Source organism: Numenius arquata, chromosome 7, assembly GCF_964106895.1.
Source record: "Numenius arquata chromosome 7, bNumArq3.hap1.1, whole genome shotgun sequence".
Classification (NCBI taxonomy): Eukaryota; Metazoa; Chordata; class Aves; order Charadriiformes; family Scolopacidae; genus Numenius; species Numenius arquata.
The window spans coordinates 51281407-51290772 of NC_133582.1; positions in this window are offsets into that span (position 1 = coordinate 51281407).

Genomic DNA, 9366 nt, shown 5'->3' on the forward strand with positions numbered 1-9366 from the left:
CCCCATCAGTCACTAGTCTAGTTCCTGCGAAAACTTTTCTTACAGGGGTCTGCTCAGGTCATGTGGTTGGGAAACCCAGAAGTTCAGGCCAGCAGTACTTGTCCTTTACAAAGAGAGGACACCGACGGGCGTGAAAGGGTTTGGAACCCTGGGACCAACAAGTGATACAAGAAAGCTATTACAGAGATGTCCAAAACTCAGCAGGTAATTTAACTGTGGGACCATGGATGAAACCATCAGCAGCCACAACAAAATGGCCAGGTATAAGGACTAAGAGGTAAGGTTTGTTACTGTCTCAGCACCTCACAAGGTAGTTTAAGGTGCCGAGTATGTGTTCCTGCAGCCTCTTGGTACGCCCAGCTTGCTAACAGGTTTAGTTTGCAGTAATTGCTAACTTTTTAATGATTATGTTTCACCTTTAGTATGCAGTGAATTTTGTAGACTGTCAGCCCTGACATATGTCAGACATGATGTATACATTTGGGTATATGTCATGTATGCTTGTCTTCAGTTGTTACGGCCATATAGCATATATCCATTTTGATGAGGAATCGGGTGTATACTTGGTCTGGCTAGATTTGTTCTTAAGCAGGCGTGCAAAATCCCAAGTACAGATAAAAGAAGCACTAATGCATCTTCAGGCCTGCCCCTCTCTACCCAAGAAACCAGCACGCGCTAGCTGTAACCTATGGTAAGAGTCCTGTTCAGAAATGTGAGCGACTTCTGCCCTGACTACTCAAAATCCCCATTGCAGCTCTTTTTATGCTGTTTCAAGAGCTTGGTGGCTGTGCTTAGAGGAGAAAGAAGCGCGTGGCACTCCCCTACTTAGTGATGTTCTAAGGTCAGACCAGGTATTGGAGCTGATCATCTCTATGACGTACAGGCAATGCGGCTTCTGCCAATTTATTTACTTATAACTGAATATTGTAATGAGCAAGAAACAGCTATTCCGAAGGAGGCATTTGCTGTTTCTTTTGATGGCTTGACTGAAACCAGATGGACAAGGCTTAAAGAGGCCCTCAGTAAAGCAGACCCTTCCAGCTTATTGTGGCACACACTAATATAAATGAGAATTATTTCAGTGTCTGGTCTTTCCAGGAATCTCTAGGCTGCCTGAAATAGTGCAGAAATAAGTAAGAGAAATTAACAGAATGACAATTTGCTTGCTTGAGTCAATACTCTAAGGACTTTTTGGGTTCCATCTGTCTTTTTGAGGGGGTGATAGAGAAGATAAGGAAGGACACTACTGAAAATGCTGCATAGAATAGATTAATCTGGAAAATTTTTTTACATTTTCTCAGCTACAGGATGTCTGAGCAATCCAACTAGCAATTAGTTGTGTAATACCTTGGGTCAAATTCCAAACTGGATGCAGAGAAGGGGTGCTTTTGAAGGCAGGATTTGAATTGCTGTATTTTGGAGTTGAAGAAATGGATCAGCAACCCATCTAGGGTTGTGTAAATGACCACGGACACATGAATGTTGGCAGCTTAGAACATCTTTGCACACAGCTGATGGGAGACTTCCTCTAGTACTTAGTGCTGGTAATGCTACCAGGTGAGGAAGACAATGGAAGAGTCATCTATGCCTTTTATGCCTCCAGTATGCTCCACAGCAATGTAAGTTTTTGTGGCTCTTCCAGAAAGCAATCACTATTCCTGGGCATGAAGTCCGTGCAGTGGTTACCTGTAGCTGTCGCAACATGAAACAGCATAACCCACAAGCCTACCCGAGAACCACACTGTTGGGCAGAGAGGCTCTTCTGTTGTCCTCCTGGTGGTTGCAGTGGGTTTGCGTGCCTCTGCATCACCTTGCAGCTGCAGTGGTGACCGCAGTGTCAACACACACGCAGGCACTCGTCCAAGCTGGAGCTCCACAGTGGCCGGATACAAGTCCTTCTCTAATGAAATCAACACATTAAAAGTATAAAAATACGGCTGCCACTTTTTTTTAAGAGCTTGAAGAACTTGTCATTTGTCTCCTTGGCACTGTCATGTGCACGTATGGCATCTTGCAGACCTTGGCCCTGGGAGGTGCTGATACCAATACTGGTGGGCTTGCAGGCACACCTCGAGTTCCAGCCAAGGCAGTGCTTCCTTGTCACAGCAAGGAGACATGGCTGCTGGGGTTTTGGTACGGAAGCCTCATCAGCCAGGCCATAAACCACCTGCTTGCTCTGCAAAAACAGGGATATTGTTCAAGTGCTCAGAAGATAAGTAAAAATTATGGTAGGAAAAAATAGTATTTCGGCCCCACCAGGGACTTCAGGCTCCCAGAGACAAGCAGCTAATGCTGGGCCTCATGCTACGTAGTTGAAAATAGTGAGACCTTTATTACTGAATTTAGTGTAAGAGCTGGTTTTCCTCAGTTTTCGTCCCTGTGTGCCAAATTACTACTTGGTAAGGATGTCTTAAATACAAATGAGTGAAGCTTCAAAAGTAGGATTTTGTAACGGAAATGCTAATGCAGTCTTAATTATAGCTCCCTCATTCTGTGAAGGGAGCTGGGAAAATGCATTTGTCTGGTTTGATTAGGCTCAGCTGTTGTCCTGTGTTTGGAAGACGACAACCCTGGCATACTGGAATGACTGGGCAACGTGCAGGGCCCAACATTTTGTATGCTGCTGCAGCAGGAGTGCTGCCTGGGCCTCCAAATCTGAAGCACTGTGAAAAGGCAAAGCCCCTCTACCCATAGCCTGACCCAGCACCCCTAGAAGTTGGCATGAAATTTGCCATCAGCTTACAAAAACACGGCAGCTTTAGAAAGTAGGTGTGGGCTGCCCAACAGTGATGGTGCCAGAGAAGTCCCATTGAGTTCTGCTTGCTGTAGTGTCATGGTCAGCACTTGTGGCCATCCATTTTGGGGGAGAGAAAAAAAAAAAAAAAAAGGGCAAATTTGGCAATACTTCTTTCTACTGTGGCCTATTTACCCGTCCCCAGCTTTATACCATTGGTTCTTTGGATAAACAGGTGAGTGTTGTCCTCTACTACTGCCCACCAGGTGGGTTCAGCAGCTCTGCTCCTGGTTTTGTGTTCTGCCCAGAGGTATCCCTGAGGGGAAAGGAAAACCAGCCATGGCAAAGTATGGCATGATGCTATTTTAAAGACAGGGTATCTAAAGCCTTTTCAGGCCCTGGTTTGGCATGGCACCTACGCACGTGCTTCATTTCAGGAGCAGCTTCATTGATTTCACTTGCACGCCTGAGGTAACACTCATGATTGAGTCTTCTCCTGACTTCTCCAGGTTACATTCTGACTTAAGTCTTCTGACCAGTGGTGCTCTGGCCACTCATAGGGAACCTCTGTAGAAGGCTACAGTGCCTAATGTTAGGGGGCATTCAAGGCATGTATGCACTGGTGTTCGGATCCACATTTGCTTGGATGTTAGTGGTGTAACAGGCTGTAGTGCAGTACAAAAATCAGGTGCTGCATTGCCAGCATCCATGAAGGTCTCTGGAATGGAGAGTTGCTGAGACCAGAGTGAGCGTTAAAACAATAATGTTAATATTTTTTCCAGCAAGAATCTTCACAGGGAAAAAAAAAAGAAAATTGTGCTTTGTGGTGTTTAATTGATTGGGCTTTTTGGCAAACTAGATGATAAATCACTTAAATTAGGAGTCATGAGAGCAAATTACTGCCAGATATTCTTCTGTTCTGTGCCTCCAGCAGCACTGCAGTGATACTAGTGCAGGCAGTGAGTTCTGCAGACCTTTACTAATAGAAGTAAATAACAGCAATGGACAATCCAGATGAAAATAAGATGAAAGAATTACCCTGAAGGCCATTTCCATCTCCTCTAGATGTAAATATCAAGAGCAGACCGCGTTATAGCTGTAACTTGTTTGTGGTTCACCACCCTAGGATGCTAAAGGCTATTTATCCACTGACATACTAGTAACTAGGTCTCAGCTGGCCTGGATTGTACACATGGATTTCCATGGGCATCCTCTTTTTACCAATGGAACATTTTTCTATGAATACATTTTTCTATGATTTTTACAGCATGAGCAGGTGTTGTGGGGAAGCAGAGGCTTTCTGCCTGTCTACTGCATTACGTATATGGACGTATTTCTGCCATTCATGCCCTGCCATTGTGCAAAATTTTATACAATCCTACAGCGAATGCTAAATGATTTGCAATTTGAAAGGCAAGGTCTAAAATGTAGATAAACAGGAAAGGGGAAGAAGAGTAATGTTATAAAAGTCAGCAGATGAATTATTGTTTTTAAATCGTTCTAATTTGTGCCTTCGAATATTATAAGGCTGCAGTGGGGTTCTTCTGATGGCTTTGATGGAAGTCACTTGGCATTATCCCATAATATTTAATCATATTCGTAACTCTTTTCATACCGTAGTTTGTTCCATTATCATCAATAGAAAAAGAAATATATGCATGGGGATTACTCATAGGAGGAAAAAAGTGAAGGACTGAACCTTTGAAATAGGTCTAAAGGTGCAAAGTTAGAGTTTGGAGCTCAGCTGTCTAAAAATGGGGTGAGAGCTGGGCTGCTCTGGAAACAAGTAACCTCTGAGAAGTGTAAAAAGAAATCAGATTCCCTAACCAGTTTTGTATTTCTGCAAATAGCAAATACAGAGTATAGACAAATGAGGAAGTCAGGAGACTGCTACTTGTGCCGTGTGTAGCATCCATTAAGTGGCCAATCTGCAAAAAGGATTGCTTTTGGAGGTTGCTGGGCATCAGTGTCCTGCCTTTGCCAGGACATCAGTGTCGTACCATCAATGTCTTGCCTTCGCCCTGTTCATCCAGTGGGTAACCTGAAGACTTAGGAGCACTGGCTTGCCTTTAGCTGGCCAACTGCCCTGTGACCTGATACCGTGCTGGGTGACTGGCACAAGTGGAGCTGTCAATTGTCAGAACTTTCTCATGTGGTGGAATTATTTTCTTCATTGAGCGGCTGAATTCACTTTTTGGCACAGTTAGTGGGTCTGTTCCTATATGGGCTTCTGAATTAGATCTAAATACACCAGCAAGGAAATGCTGAAGCCATTCATTGTTTTTCTGCACTTACTATCTTTTTTTTACTTCAGCAGCTGTACTTCATATTTGTAAGGTAATACCATCTTCCAAAGTAACGTTAGCTATGCTGTCAAAGTATTAGATCTAATTGTTAGGTGTAACTGATTGAGATGTGCAAACTTGAACAGGTATTTTTATTGTGAAAAACAATTGTTGCTAAATATCTATCTAACAAGGAAAATATAATTATAAAAAAATCTTTTCCATCTCCTGCACTAATTGAATGAACAGAATTCTTCTGTACTACTTTGCAGACATAATCTGTTATTGAATTATTGCATTAACACTGGGTTGCTGTTTTACCTTTGCCCCACTCAGCAGAAGAGCTTTCAGACTTTTGAACTAGAAAGTCTGGATTATCTTTGTCCTTCTAACTAGAACTGTGTTCATAGAGGACCTTGAGATTAATGATATTTTAACTACATTAATTTTCCCTTGTCTTGTTAATGAAGGACCTGCCAACCAAAAATGGATAGGACTGGGAAGAAACCTTCTTTTTAACAACTACTTGTTAATTCTTGCATAGAAAATTCTCTTTACAGGTAGGATCATCAACAGAGTCTTCCACCCTCTTCTAAGAGTTCAGGTCTGGGTTGAAAAGGTCAAGCAACAGCTACCTGAGCAGGTGAACTGTGCAGACTTATATTTTTTCATTGTGTGTTGGTTGGCTTTTGACATTTACTCAAAATAGGATTTTTAAAACTGCAGTTGATCCCCTGTGATAAAACTGTGGGGATCTTCATCTTTGAACAATAAACTGCAGGTGACATTCGGGCTTCTGGGGTTCTCACCGTGCAATAATTTTTTTAAGCCAAGTCCTCAAAACCCTTTGTTCTTACTTAGGCCATTTGGGATCTTATAAGACTCAGAAACTGCAGAGTGTGAATACTTTGCTGTGTTTCTTTCTTAAGATGATGTCATCTGAGACAGAAATAGTGCTGAAACCATTGTGTTTCCATTCAGTGAACACTACTCCTTGTATCATAGTAGCAATTCCAGGTAAGAAATGAGTACGAATTATGCAGGAAGAAACACTTCCTCTATTTCTAGCAAATCTGTAATTTCACAGCAAAATTTTAACACTTTTAAAAAATATTTTTATTCCCAAATTTTTATTGGATTTTCTCCAGTGGTTGCACCATGAAGTCATATTAATGTGAGTTTTTTAATATTCCATCAGCAACAGCAGCTGCAGTGAATACAGAAGGAAGAAAAAGATTCCTTAGTTATTAATTGGTTATTAATTGCTATTTGGGTGATAGAGACAAGGATTTATCTTTAATCTCAGAGCACTGGCCTTAACTACCTGGCACGGAGCTCTCTGAAGGGAGCAGAAGCTTTCTGTTGGCTTCATGGGCCCATGGGAATAGCTGGAGGAATGAACTGCTTGACTGAGCAAGTTCACAGATGATAGACGGCTCGGGGACCTGGAAAGCACACGTCTGTCAGGTTTCTCGCACTGTGTGGTTTTCACTCTGCTACGTGACACTTCCCCTTCTCAGGGTCGTCTCTATCGCATGTACCGATGCCGTGGAGGCCAGAAGCAAGTCGTGCACACTAGGTGTACATCCTAGTGTGGAGCGCCAGTTGGCCTGGAGTGTCAGTCTTGTACGGTGCCACCTGACTAAGTTAAAAGCAAAAAGCCCACAGCTATTGTTCGTTTTATTTCAAATGGACTTCATTCTTCTTCTATGGAAACCTTTAGCAACCTCGTCAGCAGGGTTAGCTTGGCTGATGCCTTAAAATGAGAGGAAACAAAAACGAGTGCTTGCACCGTGACGTGGCCTGGCTTGCTGCCTTGTCGTGAGAGCTCTCCTTTGCATTGACCTAACGGTGATCCCACTAAAAACTAATGAGTTGATGAACTACCACTACATCATGATGATGAGGTCTCTTCAGATTATAAGTCCAAACATCTCCTTTCAAGTCCTTTGTGGAAGATGGTGTGTTTTCCACAGCAGGGTGTTTGCCTACAGAGTTTTCCTCTTGCAGTGGCCAAGAGCAAGTTCAGGACAAACAGGCTCAGACTTCAGAGTGATGGAGATACTGAGTCAAAAGAACGGTGAATGCTGACAAAACACCCATTTTTAGTCAGGGTTCTCCACTGAGAAAAGTTAATTAAAAATCTCTACTTAAGAATTGACTGCAAAGCTAGCTTTTTTTTTTAAGCAGCCCTGGCTTTCTCTATCACTTCTGGCCAACTCCAATATAGCACTCACACGTGTGAGGGAAAGGTATATTCTTTGTTCCTGTCTTCTTTAGAGCAGGTCAAAAGGGTGGATGTGATTTGTGATAGAATTCTTTGCAATATTCTTCAAGCAAGATGTTGCTTTTTTTACCTGAACATGCATTTCTGTTCTAGGCTGAAGAAGCAAGAAATGAAACTGTTAAAGAGGGTGAGGGAGGAGGGAAAAGATATTGGTCCTACTGCATGATCCTGGTTCTTTGCAATATTATTGGATTAATTAATTTCCTTATCAAAGAGAACATATTTTGTATTACAAATTTCTACCAGATGCTCTATTGCTAAAAGACTACAGGAGGATTTGAAATTACTCACTTGTTGCTTTGACTAACTATTGAGTTGATCAGACATTTCCAGAGGTGAATCTTTTGATAAAATCTTGACATTTTAATTTTTGAGCAATTTTTTCTAGTATCCATGCAGGCTTCTTGTGTGGGGATTGTCCACTGCTTACCTTTATCATCAGGCAGCTGGACATTTGTCTTACTTAGGGCTTGTCATGATAAACTTAACAGGAACTCTGCCTTTCCCTCTGAGATACATCATGCTGAGAGAACTAATGGCACTTACTTAATCCATGGTCATCTTGGTCAAAGAAGAAAGAGGCCAAACTGCTATCTTCACTAAAAATAGCCAAATACTAAAAATTAACAGATGGTGGAATAAAGTAGATTAAATTAAAAAATAAATTCAGTTATGCAAAGTGTTGCAGTACTGGAAAGAGATTTTAGTATGTATTACGGTTATATTAAGCATGTTCTTTAAGGATAGAAATATGTAAGGCAGATGTGATTGTTCCTATCAAATCATTACATTTAGAAAGTTTTTGTTAATGTATTTGCAATGTCTTGAAAGAAACAGCCAAGGCTGTTTAACCAGAATTGTGGAAATACGTCACTTTGCCCTTTAGTGGTGTACTCCGTAGGAGTTAACACCCAGGGAGACTTGTCATCGTCTCTGTCAATAAGTACTTATCTCAAATGAAAAAAAAAAATCAATTCAGTAATTAATCCAAAAGATTTCTGGTTTTGTCTTGGGAGGAACAATAAACAGTGGGCAAAGAAAATCATCTCCATCTGAAGAGAGGAAGTCATGATGGTTTTCATGCTGAAGGAGCACCTCTGCTTTTCATGGAAACCACTGTCGGATCCCAGGCAGAAAGGAGGCTCCGTGTGCTAGTTATCCAGGGGACAGAAATCTATTTGCAAACCCTGCCGGTTGAAATAAGGCACAGAAACACCAAGCTTTTGTAGAGGTAAGAAGAGCACATGCTGTTTTTCAGGCAGTTAGAGTTTTGTTTTCTTCCTGCAGCGCTGTGTAGTGTGTTGACCATCACCACCCCCGGAGCTGATAGCGTTTCACTCACCCCATCACGGCACACATATTGTTTCTTCCACCTGTTGCACCCTGTCAGTAAAGCCTTTGCAGTCCTACGGTGTCTGGCACTATCAATGGTACTGTCATTTTAACTTAAATCCTAAATAATAATAACCTGTTCTGCGGTTTGTGAAGCCTTTGTGGCATCCCTCAGCCTGAGCTGCACTACAAGCTGCAACGCTTGTAACTACCAGCGATAAGCAGATGTTAGGTCACTGCTCATCTCTCTCATTAAGGCAATTAGTGACCTGTAGAAGATGATCAATCAGGGATTTTATCCATCTGGACGTCGGTGTCTGGTTGCCTGCACCGAAGGATGCTGTTTATAGTCCAGTTCATAATTTCTCCCTTTCCTGCTCATCATTATTATTATCCAAACTGCCTTTTTGCTTCTGTTAGCAAAACCAGAATCCCCCATGCCCCAGTTTTAGCAGCTAATGTCCACAATAGGGGCAACTGATCTAGCACAGGAGTTAAATATAACCGTGTCTAGTGTAAGGAGAAGATTTAATGGGAAATGGTTGGCATTCTTTCTTCCTAAAGGCACGGGGAGGGGTGGGGGGGGAGAGAGGGAGACGTACACACACAGACACACACACGCATCCCACAGCGAGGGAAGAGGCAGGCAAGGCAGAGAGGGGAGAGAGAGAGAGATCCCCAAAGCAGCCCTGCGCCTCTCAGCTGGAGTCTACCAGGGCGCAGCCAGC